This window comes from Molothrus ater, chromosome 1, assembly GCF_012460135.2.
Source record: "Molothrus ater isolate BHLD 08-10-18 breed brown headed cowbird chromosome 1, BPBGC_Mater_1.1, whole genome shotgun sequence".
NCBI lineage: Eukaryota > Metazoa > Chordata > Aves > Passeriformes > Icteridae > Molothrus > Molothrus ater.
In genome coordinates this window covers 35951796-35964859 of record NC_050478.2, presented here as the reverse complement: position 1 = coordinate 35964859, position 13064 = coordinate 35951796, and positions in this window count along the sequence as shown.

The window sequence follows — 13064 nt, the reverse complement described above, 5'->3', positions numbered from 1 at the left end:
CCCTACCTAAGCCCCTGTTCAGATTTCTACTGCATAAATACCTTCATGATTTTTCCACAAATATTCTACATAAAAGGAATTGTAGCAATTTTCAAATGCAAGGCCAGGGAATGCATGCTCTGATCTAAGGCATCAAAGTAAGTTGCCATCTTATCTTAAGTATATCATCTCTAAAAGTACATAGATTTTGAAGAAACCATAGACCAGATTTTGTTATATAATGAAGGTCGGGCCCTTTCTGACTTAGGAAACTTGTGTAGAGGATTTTTTGTACTCTATATGGTTAAATTCCAGCATGGTTGTAAAAAGAGTTTATCAATTGAATTTTACTTGGCAGGTCCCAAGTAAACATGGCATGTAACAAGTTTTTAATTGATTCTTTCTAGTGTTTCCCACTTATCTGAAATACAGGTAATGGCTTTTAAAAAGTAATTTTAGCAGAATTAATTTGTTCATTACATCAGTTGGGACTGTCAGGGCTTGAAGTTTCTTACCTGGTGTGAATAGGGTCCAAGTTGTGGAATGCAAATTACATGCACATTAAAATTACTTGATCACATAGACTATGTATCAAAGCTTTAACAAAGTGTGTTTGCATACCTATGTGTTTTTTATTGTGTACTTATGCAAATCATGTTTGCTTTTCTGGAGGTTTTTTTACAGCTTAACAACAGAAAGATGTTGAGGCTGACTGTTAGAAAAGGATGTGCCACATTTGCCCACTTAAATTACTTCCAACTCTTGTCTCATTCCAGGATCTCAACACAGTAGTTGACATCCCCTCCAAAAAGGAGGAAAAACAAGGATGGGTGTCACCTTCCTCTCTTTTTGTTGCCCCTTGAGAATCTGAGATAGCATTTAAAAACTGTTGAGCTATTCTGTTGTTTTCCCTTCTGCTCTGCAGAGAGTTCTGCAGCAAGAATTCATTGTTCATGAAGGTTCAGCAATGCTAGAGCCAAAGGGTTGCCCACTTTTGTCTTTTGTTAACTTGTAAGAAGCTTTTGATTCCAGTGATTGCAGCAATCTTTTAAAAATATTCTTTCATACTGTGTCATTCCAGAGCAGCAGTCAGGGCAGTCTGAGCAAGCCATCAGAAATGTCCCTTGTCAGGAATTCAGTCACAAGGTTTCCTCCCAGCGCCGCAGGCTCTGGCCCCTCACGCATTACTTGTGTATTACACGCTCTTACAAACCAGCAGCTCACTTTTTTTTTCTCAAAAGGCAATTGTGTAGGACACAAAGAAGTCTTGTTTGCTGCTTGTATCTGACAAGCAGATTGATTGATTATGTGTTTGATTAGGTCTATGGGTCTGCACTGAGGAGGCCAGTGTGGTGAAAACAGCATCACGTGAATGTTAATGAAATAATTCGTACTTGGTAGAGAGGGTGAAACAATTTATGGGCAGTTTCAGATACTCAAACTGTGAAATTTCTCATACTGTTGAACACCTCTGAACTCCTGTGTAACACTGAGAACAAGCAATACACTCTGTTGCCACAATTTTATGGAAAGAAATGGAAAATTATTTGCTCTTCATTAAACTAAAGAGGCTTAGCCTCCCTGATCTGTCAGATTCTTGTTTGCATTTCAAAGAAACTTGCTGAGAAGGTCATTTACTTTTGGCTCCTTGTGCTTGTACATCAGTGGTGTACATGATTAGTTTTGAATAGTTGCTCTAGAAGTCTGTGACACAGAGCCTCAAAGAGCTGAGGTCATTAGGCCACTAATTTTGCTGTTGCACTTGTTTCATTGTCCATATATCAGGGAAGTCCTAGTGTCCCAGAGGACCCTTTCTAAGTACCTTGACATATCTTCTCTCCATCACACTTTTTAATTATGATTATCAGCACCAGCCAAAAAAAACCAAAACAGGTGTTCCTTACAGAGGGACAGAATTAAAGATCATTACATAGATTACCAAGTCTTTCTACCAAGAAGCAGATACTGATTAATTTCAAATAAACTGGCAAAATTTTATGTAAGTTAGTGAACTGACAACTATGTATTGTCACAAAGACAAGCAGTTTCTGCATGTTCCATCTCCATCTCTTCTATTCCAATTTAACACTCAGATCATGCTAACTGTAGGGATAGGTATTTGTTACACTGCAAACTTCTTGAAATGTTTTTTAAAATAGGGTTTATCAAGGTATTTGGTATTTAAACTTGCCATGAATTTTCTCCCAGCAGTTCCATGTGGATTGCTTTGATTCTACTTCATGGTAACTTAAAATGCTAATTTCTTAATGTCTTTCCATGGCATGGAGGAGACAGAGAGCATCCTGTGAAGATGCTGGGCTCATCAGCCCTGAAACTGGTCAAACCTGTTGAGTGACAGAGGCAGCAACTGACAGAAGCTGTGCCAAGAGGGAAAGCACTCACAGTGTCAGCTGTGGTCAGGGAGGAAGTGGGTCAAAAGGGACCAAACAAAAGGGTGGAGCAACCTTCCCACCTTAAGTGACCCATCATCACTCTTCCCACCCCTTGCTGTCACCATTTTCAGCTGTTTGCACACCAGGTCACCTCTCCAAAATTCTTGGCAGCTCACCAGTCCAGCATAGGTTTCCTGTCATGTGGAAAGTCACTGCTGTGCCATTGACCCTGTCAGTGAGTGCAGCCAGCCAAGAGAAGCTCGCTCTGAAGGCACGGTGGTGTGCAAAGGTCAGAGCAGAGCTGCCCCATCCAGGGGGTGGTCATTTTTTATTTCTATGTCAAAACAGAGATCTTTATCTTGTTTGAATGCTGAAGCTGTTGCTTCAGGGAAAGATCCAGCTATCAAGACTAAGGGTAAAATCAACAGGAGCTGGCAGTAAGTCACTTCTGTGACTTATTCAGGCCCTTTCCTGCTCCATGGCAAATGGTTTTATTTTGGTCTCATTTGTCCTTCTGGAAAAGTCAGAGGACAACTTTTTGTTACATTCAGTACTGCAAGTAAAAGATTTCCATCCACGGGAGCACTAAATAGCTACACCACTTCTTAGCACGATTTTTATGTATGTAGTTCTGTGGTATTTACACAAAATATAAATTTCTGGTATACTTTTAGTAACAATGACTATTTCACACTGCCTAGAAAAAAAATTACTATTTTCAAGGGAGGGGTTTTTTTTCTTTTCCAAATATCTTGAAAAAGATATTGTTTAACAGTTTTTATTTCTGCATGTCTTTTAGTAGGTCTGTTGATCCTTTCCATGAAAATTGTGTACCTATGCAATGCAATACCATCCTAAGGTATTTGGTTTTAGACAATAGCAAGACTGCAGTAGAAATTTAGCATTTTTATCACTATAATGGATTAGAACTGATTTTGTAGCCTGTGATGGGTTTTAAGGTTATTGTTAATTTAATTACAAAAAAAAAAGTGGATAAAATATGAGCCCCTACTTATCCTACTTTTTCACTTATTAGGGTAGAACACATTTGACTTTTATATTATCCAGAGGCTTCTGTGGTCTCCGGTGCACTGCACAGGTGTTCCCACGTTGATGGATTCTGGCATACATCCCTTAGCTAGAACCAGATTTTGAATTTAGGTATGTAAACAGTCCAGAGGCAGAAATCCAGACAAAACACCTGTCAGTCTCACAGTCCCTTTCTTGCAGAACTACTCAAGAGGGCCATTTCAGAGCCAGTAAGGAAAGCTCCTGTCCTGGAGGCTGAGCTGAGCTGTGGCAGCAAAATATGTCAGTGCATCAGAGCAGGACTGACTGTCCCAGGGCAGACCAAGGGTCTTCTTGGTCCCATCCCATCCCCAGCACTGCCCAGCAGCTACTGAAGAGTCCCTGGCCCGGGCAAGCCTTTGGGGATACTTCCCTACAACCCTCCCACACAATTTGAAAGTCATGGACTTCTTGAGACTGATGCATTGTTGTTAAATACCATGAACAATATATATTTTTCCATGAATTTGTCTAATCACTTTTTGAATCCACATCACAAAATCCATTGCATCCCATGGAAAGGAATTGCCCAAGTTAAGTGTGCCTTATGAAGAGACATGTCACTCTGTTTCTATTGAACCCATTGCACTGGGGTTCATTTAAAGACATCTTTTGGATAGGAAGAGACAGTTTTCTGTTTTCAGCTCTCTAGCCTACTGAGGACTGTTAAGATTTTTTTTTTATTCTTTTTCTGCTCCATTTTTGAAAGGGAAATAAGAACTGTGCACAATTCTAGACATGGATGCATTATGCATACATTTGCATAGGGATATTTGTTCTCTATTCTGCTCTCTTATTTTCCAAAAATTCCTAACATGATGTTGTTTTTTGACATTTGGTGAGCACTGGGCTGACATTATCTTAGAACTTATGTTTAGTTAAAGAAATAAGTTTTTAGAATTAAAGCCTTAGAATAACCTTGCCTTTATCCTCCTGTGTCTTCCTCATGGCCTAGGTGGTTTTTTAGAAGATGAGGTGATCTGGATTCAGGTAGTTTTCCTGCTAGTCCCTCCCACAACCTCCTAACAGCAGCTGATGAAGGTGTGCAAGCTCTATGCACTTTGGTAGGACTGTCCAAGACTGGTTTATGTCCACTCCTCCCATCATTTAGCTGGCTTTATTTGTTTAATTTTGTAATGTGTTACTTCCCTTGCATGTTCATTTTATTTAGCCCTATTGCACTTCTTACATGACTTCATCTCTTCAAAGCTGCATCTGTGTGCCTCTCATATTTCCTTGTCTTTGCTACAGTGGCTTTTCTGAGGGATATCTGAATTTTCTGGGCAGTGAAGCCTTTTATTTGAGTTAATGCAGTTTTTCAATGTGAGATTTCTTTTTGTTTTGAATACACTATTTACTTTCTAAAGAAGTGGGGATACTGCCCAAGATGCACATATAAAATAGTGTCCTTTTCGAAAGGGCAAAAAATATTTTCTTTCATTCAAATCTACTATTTCCTTGTAACTTTATTTCCTAGTATTCACCTAAGGGGGGAAGTCTTAGCCTGAATAAATGTTGAATGCTAAATGTGATAGACTGAAGGATTCGTGCTTTTCCTTGTGACGAAGGGGTTAACTATAACTCACAGTCTCTCTCCTCTTGCAGAACTACTCAAGATGAAGCTATTTCTTGGAAGAATACCCTTAGGAAGTTAGTGACCTAGAATGAGCTTGGCACAGAATTGCCTTTTAGCCTTAACTATGATATTTGCTGCTGCAGTCTCCTAGACAAATGGGTTTTGACAGGCTTTGCAAACAGCCTGAGGTCAGAGCCTGTGAGCTTTCCGTGGGCAAGTAAAAGCTGCAGAGTTGGGAACTTAATACATTTCTTGAGACAAACATCAAAATTCCCAAACTCAGGGTTGGTGCAGCGTGGGACAGTGACAGGCAAATGCAATCCCTCACAGGACTGTGAAAAGGACATGGCGAGGAGAGAAACATGGTCCTTGCCAGGGATGGTTCATAAAGTTCAAGCTCTGCTTTGAACTGGAAGGAAGGTGGTGTTTTTAATATCCCTTGACACAAGGCCCAGAAGAGAGCAGGTGATGGCACACCAAACTGGCACCATGCCTTGGGCATCAAAATATGCTTCTGTGGCCCCTACATCTTCACCACAAACTGCTTAGCAACCTGGAGGTGAGATTTTGCTGTGGAAGCCAGGGTGAGCAGCAGAGAGAGCTGATAACTAAGGTTTCCTCAGTCGGTTTCCTCTATGCACACTGAACTGAGAGTAGTGGGGCAGCCTGAGGGGGATGCAGTGCTTCAGGATCCACTGCCTTCTACTTACAAGAGAAAGGGATTTCTTCCCACCCCAGCTGTTTGTTCAGGCACCAACCTCAGAATTTGTTTCTCGGTAAGCCTTACAAGTATCCCAGTAGTTAGGACTGCTTGGTTATCTCTTGTGCATACACAGGTAGGGGGTGATGTATAAAAGATGCATACTGGAAGAATTTAATCTGTCCCCTAAAAAACCACTCTGATTCTTGCAGATCTTTAGATTTTTTTTTTTCCCCCTTGATTTTTTTTTTTCAAGTTTGGGATTTTTGTAACTGAAGGAGAATTCAAATAAATCAGCAACCAGAGTAAATGCCAAACAACCACAGTTAAACTTTCTCAGTGTTTTAAACTAATGGACCCCCTTCTCAAGATATTGTGCCTAGCAGGATTTGATTGTTCTTTCTCAGACAGAGGATTTCTGTCAGTACCTCTGCCAAATGCACGGTCTCGCAGAGGGAGGATTTGATAGAGATCCAGGTTAAGTCAGCCTCTTCATTCAGAGACAGCAACTGCCAGCCCCACACAGGCTGCAGCAGGGCCACCCAAATGTCGAGTTTCCACTGAGGAAGGCCAAGTTCCCCATATTCTTTTTAATTTTTGCAGCCGTAGCAGGGCTGTGTCCTTGGGTTCTTTCCATGCCAAATAAAGCGTCTGCACATTTTGTCTAGTTCATTTTTGTACGGCTGAGGCCTTTATAGCAGAGGCACCTGCAAAAATAGAAGTCTGAAGAAACAGATCTATTTCTGACAGGTTAACCAACCTGAGGAGTAAGAAATTATTGTGCTAGATCTGTAAATACATTTGCAGCTTGCCTTGCAAGGGCAGCTTGTGAAAATTAAGCTGGCTGGGAATATCCTGAGCCCTAGGCATAGAGCACCCTCTGAGACACAGCTAATACAAAATGCTCCAAGGCAGATCCTGCTATCCAGCACAGCTGTGTAAATCTGGAGTAACACAGGCTACTTCAGGATGTTACTTCAGATCCACTTCACCCAACAGAAGAGCAGAATTCAGATGAATTACCCATGAAGAGAGAATAAAGAACATGTGCAGTAAATAATACATTTCTGGGTTTTCTGCCCTTCCGTGACTCTCTCTCATAAATGTTTCAGCCTCACTTTGAATGCTGCTTCACTGTGTCAGCCAAAAAAACCAGACTGAGCAAGTGCATTTCAGTGTCATCCACATCTGAGGCTGTTAATGGCTCAGGGAGAGCAGAAGCGCAGACAAAACAATGATTTCTAAGAGCATGACATTGTCCTCACCAGAGCCATAATGCCTCAAGACACATTCTATGACAGCTCTTGGTCAGATACAGTTCCCATTTTGATTATTTTTTTATCTCTTGTAGAACTGAAAAAATAGGTAGGAGAGAGCAGAAGCAATTTTTTATTAATAAAAATCAGTTTGGTCCCAGAGTGTTAATTGAAGCATTTCAGCATTTATGAAATTATTAATTTTATTCTGAAGAAGTCAATATGAAGTCTCACAGTATTTCTCATCCTACACCATCCTACCACCTGGGGTGGCACTTGACACCAACCTTGAGTAGTTTTGGTTCCTCCAAATTTTTCAGGGGATGTTATCCAGTGCATAATGAATCTTATTCTATATTTTCTTTTATTCTTTACATTACAGTTTAATTCTTTCTACTAATTTTATTTCATCAGCTTTACAATCTCTATTACAATACCCTTCAGATGTAAGACACCTGATTAGAATTAGCCTCTGTCACCATAAGGTGACCTTGCTTCATAAGGTCAGGCTGTGATCCTCACAACTGGATGCACCTGAACACTCCCCTGCTGTATTACACGTTCTTGATGATCCTGAGCAGTTGCCCAACACTAACTTGGGAGCAAAACCTTGGTGAGATTTGAGGAGCTATATCCACACCTGGAGCTACATCCACACCTGAAATATCCTTTTCAGAAAATCTGAAACTACTCACTTTTATTTGTCTACTTTCTTACTGAGGTGACTTATTTTAAACTTCTCAAATGTTTTTTATCAATATGAAATACTGTTTAGTTTTGCTTATTCTTACATTTCCAAGTCTTTACTGTGCAAATTCTTTCCCCCATTTTCCTCCAGATGTAGCATATTGTAATTCATTGCTCATGACTGCCAAGAAATGACATTTCCAAGACTGTCCATAGTAAATGAGATGAGCCTCTTAAATAGGGCAGGGACAAAACCTCAGTTACAGATTTGTGCATCTCTCTGACATGTCCAGCCAGAAAAAGAGAGATCTTGGTCTTGATAGAACAAATGACCGCCTGCACATTCTCACTGTCTGAGAAATACCTCCTCCATCTTGTCAGTTCTGCTGGTACTTGCTCTCCTGTGTTCTCCATTAGGACTGTCTTCTTATTGCCAGAACCAGGAAAAAAAAGGATATGGCCCTCCTGTGTTCTTGATAGCTGTGGACTTTTTCCATATGTAGGGGGTTTACTAATTTTGCTATTTATTTTGCAGGTTTATTTTAAACATTTTAAATAATAGAGTTGCACTAGATGAGACCTAGTATAGGAGCAGGTATAAATTGTACTTGCCCTTTTTGCAGCTTAATATTATTCTCTTCTGTTTAGAGTGACAAATCCTAGGTCCACAAAGGTGAGGGGTTTTAATAGAACTGGCACAGCTGCAATGATCTGGCAAAGGGGTGCAGACAGAACCCAACATTTTTTTGTTGTCAAGTGTCAAAATGGGAGTTATCTGGAGGGACAGATTTTCATAGTGTGCTGTACATTTCCAGTGTTTATCAGTCTAAGAAGCAGAAAATTTGTGGTTTTACCTGTCATCAAGAGTCACCTTGAAACCAATAATGAAATATCAATAATTGAGAGTAGCTGTTTGCTAAAAAGATTAGTGACAGGCATGAAATAAGTTACCAGTAGCTTTAAATGTATTTTATGTCTTGGACATTTTCCTAGCAGACTTCAGTCTTTCATTGAGTTAGGCAGTAGGAGCACTGGATTTGGACACTTATGCACAGATGAATAGTAGGATTTTTTTGGGGTGCTGGAGGGGAGAAAGTGGAGCTTTTTTTTTAAGTCAGTGTACCATGATGTTCCTTGGTTAGCACAAAAGCATAATTCTCTTCACAAGTGGAGAGGTGTGCTTCAGTTTATTCTTTTTGCAGTATGCAGTATATAAAGAGAAAGAAGATGAGATAATTCTTCCTGGAGAAAATCCAGAATTTTAATTAAATGGCATTTTCACATTTATTTCTTACTGGCTGGAGTTCATGGCCATACTGGCCATACTTGCTTTCATGTTAAGAGCTTTCCAGATGACCTTCTCTACAAATGCCTTTTTTTCTGCCATTAGAGGTCCTAAAACCAATAAAGAATGGAGACAAAACATACCTATTAATTTGGGACTAGGACATTTTCACAAGCTGGACCTCAGTGTCTGGTCCCTGAAACCCAGTGTGGGGGACAGCATGTTTTACTGTTAATGTTAAGCAGACATTTCTCTACCTTGGCATGTTGTCTTTAAATCCAGTGTACTCAAAAATCACCAAGTTTCTCAAATTCATGAGGTCACTTTATGATCTGTAGTCTTTCAGATAGTACATCATGTTTAGAGACTTCTACATCTCCTTTTTTTTAGACTTCTTGCCATTTGATTCATGTTTTCATGCTTTTCACTCTAACACAGTTTCTAATTCAAAGTAAAAATGAGGAGTGTTTGAAAATGGACATTCTTATGTAAGTTTCTGCCAATAGCTGTAACTTTATTTAAATCAACACAACATCAACATGAACCACATGAAATCTGACACTGTTACAGAGGCCTAGGTCTGAGAATAAAGGCTTAGGTTTTTTAAAAAATTACATCACAAACTTAAAAACCTTTTCTGTAATTAATTGCTACTAAACACAGCAACATTTGCTGATAAACTAAGTGGCCTAACTTTGAACTCCAATCAGAGATTGTCAGTTGTTTGTTTTATGTACCTGGTTCAATTTTGCTGCTGAGGTAGACAGTCATTTATTTAATGAGCCATCCTCATTCTCATTTTTTCTGCTCCCACTTTAGGAAGCAAATATGAAAATGTAAAAAAGCCTTTCCCTGTCGGGCATGTCATCAGGAACCAGTACTTGCAACATAAACCTGAGGCTTCTGTTACTGTAGTAGCCCAGCAAGGTTGTTCTGCAGTCCTCCAGTGCCATAGAAATGGATGGAGGTACTTGAGAACTGTAATTAAATTCTCCTCTTCCCATTTGCCTCTATATTCTTTCTCTCTGTTAAAAATCAAATACTGATTTTCCTCATTTTGCTGAGTCTGCAGTTTTTGCTGGCATGTAATTGTTGTAGACACGTTCACAAGATCTAGCAGTAAAAATCCAGGAAAACAATTTTTCATTAAAATTTGCCCACCTATTGAAAGTAAGACAGACCAGAGGAAAAGGTTGTTACTTATGATGGGCGACAAGGAAGCAGAGCCCAGCACCTTGCCATGGGCAGCTTGACCTCCCTCATCACTGCCTGTGTGAGGATCCCAGCTCTGTTCCAGAGAGCAAAGGAAATGGTGGGTCTGACTGAAAGCAAATTCAGAAACCTTGGAAACTCCTCAAAATGGAATCACCACTGTCTGCCGAGTCTGAGCATCATGTTACATCTAATCTTGAATGAAACTGCCAAAATTGTATATTTTATAGAAAAGACGGACATCTTCTTGCAATTAGCAAATTATGGTCTCATTGTTCTTATTTTGCTTATCAAGTTCTTTTCCAGTGTCAAGACCTATTTTGTTTCACCCTTTCCCCTCATTGCTGATTTAAGAGTTGTTCTTGGCACTAGAGAATCTTAAGAGTTCTGTCACGGGCTGCACACAGAAGGTTGTTCCAGCAGCAGGAGCTGAGCCCAAACCGCACAACTCAAAGTTATTTCCTTAGCGTCAGCACCGGGCTCTGCTCCTGGGCTTGTGCGTGTGCGAATCTGTGCAGACACCACAGACTGACCGCGGGTTGCTGCACTAGGAAATTAATGTTTCCTTTGCTTCTGCAAGCAAAGGAATCAACAGCAAACTGCCCTGAAGAATTGGCTCTTGCCACCATCTGGGAGCTTGCTGTAGCAGCCAGGGATCCATCAGCTGGACTGCATGGGCTCAGGGAGCATCAGCCTAGTGGTCTTCCAGGCTCTGTGGTTTGTTGACTGATTTGTAAGTGAAGGCAGCTCTTGGCACCACAGATGATAAGTTTTTGTTAAGTATGACACATACACAAACTAGTATGACACATACACAAACATACTTTTGTTAAGTATGACACATACACCAACTAGGTAAGACAAGGGTTTACGAGACAACATGTCCAATATGAAATTTACTGCAGGGCTTACTTTTTAATTGACATGATGAATCCTATGAGTCTGCCTGTTTGAAATATTTTGATTATTAAACTCTGTTTACTGCTTGGCTCTTGATTATTAAGCAGGCAAAGTGTGTGCTAATAAGAGGGAAAGCAAAAGAAGACGACTCTAATGCAATGACCTGTTGTGTCTGTAGGACATGTTTGCATCCAACATTTTGATTTGGCTATAGCTTTTGACCACTTTTGGTTTGTTTAGTAATCCCAAACTAGATGTATAAAGGGTGATACATCTCCAAGCAGCCTCCCAAGGGCTTGTACTCAGGTATAAACATCTGATGTTGTCCATCTTGAACTCCTGATACATCAAAGTACCAGTTGATTTTCTTTTGGAGCTGCAATTAAATTTTTTGTGTAATTATTATTACAGTAAGTGATAAAAAAGAGACTGTAAAAAAACCCAGTTTTCACCTAATAGCATAATAAGAAGTGAATAAAAAATACCATGAAAAATACTAAGGGATGTAATACTTTATGGCTCATTTATGCCTATAACAATGGAAGTGACATTATTAGATTATTTGTTAGCGGTCTGTAAGACTGAGGGACTAATAAATGTGGAGCAATCTTTTGAGTAATTGCACAAAATTGATTAGATATTTTAAAATATATTTAGTTTCTTTATAATATGCAAATTTTCCAAAAAGTTAATTACTTTCACCTTTTTGTCAATTTGTAACACAAAATCACCATTGGTGTAAATAAATATCATTATAGTATTACCAAAGGTCATGGACTCTAAGAAAGGTCATTGTGTAGCTACTTAGAAACTGAGTAATGCATTCAGCCGTCAGGCTGGTCTGTCTGTAACTTAGGTTCAAGCTAAGAAGACCCTTGCAAACAATCCTGGCACCTGTATCTGTTCTGTGTAGTGAAAATTGTACTTCAGCCTTCCAGCCTACTCAGCTGAAAGATATAGAAGATTTATTATTAATATTAGAGTTAACATCTTCAAAATATTATAGAGACACTTCTGAAAATTTAAATTCTCATTCCTTTGGGACCAGATCATCCTTTAACACAGCATCCTACACAATGGGGTCTCTCAGTCTGTGAACAAAGAAGCTGTCTTGGAAAAGTGCTGTTGGATTTAACGCATTTGAGGAAACTGCAGATGGTAGCAAGTTTGTTCTTGGCTGTCATCTCTGTGCCTAAAGCCAGATCTTGGAGGAATCTTGGAAGAGCTGGGCACCAGGGTTGGGCTCCTGGAAGGGATTTTAGCCTGGGTACCCTTTGGGATTATTGCCCTTCGGGATTATTTCCCTTCCACTTAACACCAGTTTAAAATTTATACATGACATCTAAATTAATTATCAAGAAACCCTCTCTAATCAGTAGAGAAAGCAAGCATTTCTAGATAGTGATTTACCCATACTGGTTAAATACTTGCCATTGATTACCTCTGGAAATGTACTCTGCTCACCAGTAGAAGAAACTGAGACAACTGCCTCAGTTGTGACTACTGTTCAGGTGGCCCCAGTTGACAGAGGTGAATCCTGTTCCATGTGTTTAAAGCATAATCATCCCCAAGAATGATAGCTAATTAAAAAATATTAAAAATTAGCAGCTATAAAGATAGACAACCCACTATGGCTTCTATCTCAAGTAATGTAGCCCGATTGTTTTTCCAAAACATCCTTCCAAAGCACCTGGTGAATAAGCAGCTGTGAGCTGCCTGAAGGGTGTGCTGGAGTTCACGCTTTCCAGGGACTCTGTGTTTGGAGTTCTTATTCAGACCTTTCCAATGAAACTAATGGAAATTATGGCAAAGGTCTGCAAAATCAAACCCCCTCTAAGATGCTGACAGGGGCAAGTCCTCCTGTACATTTCTGTAAGACTGTCAGGTGATGGCTAAATGAGGGTATTGCCACTGGATGCTTTCTGACTGGGTTTTTGCAGACCAGCTCTGCTGCAGCATGAGGAAAACAAGGCATTAACAAATCATAACACAATGAAGGAAATAAAAA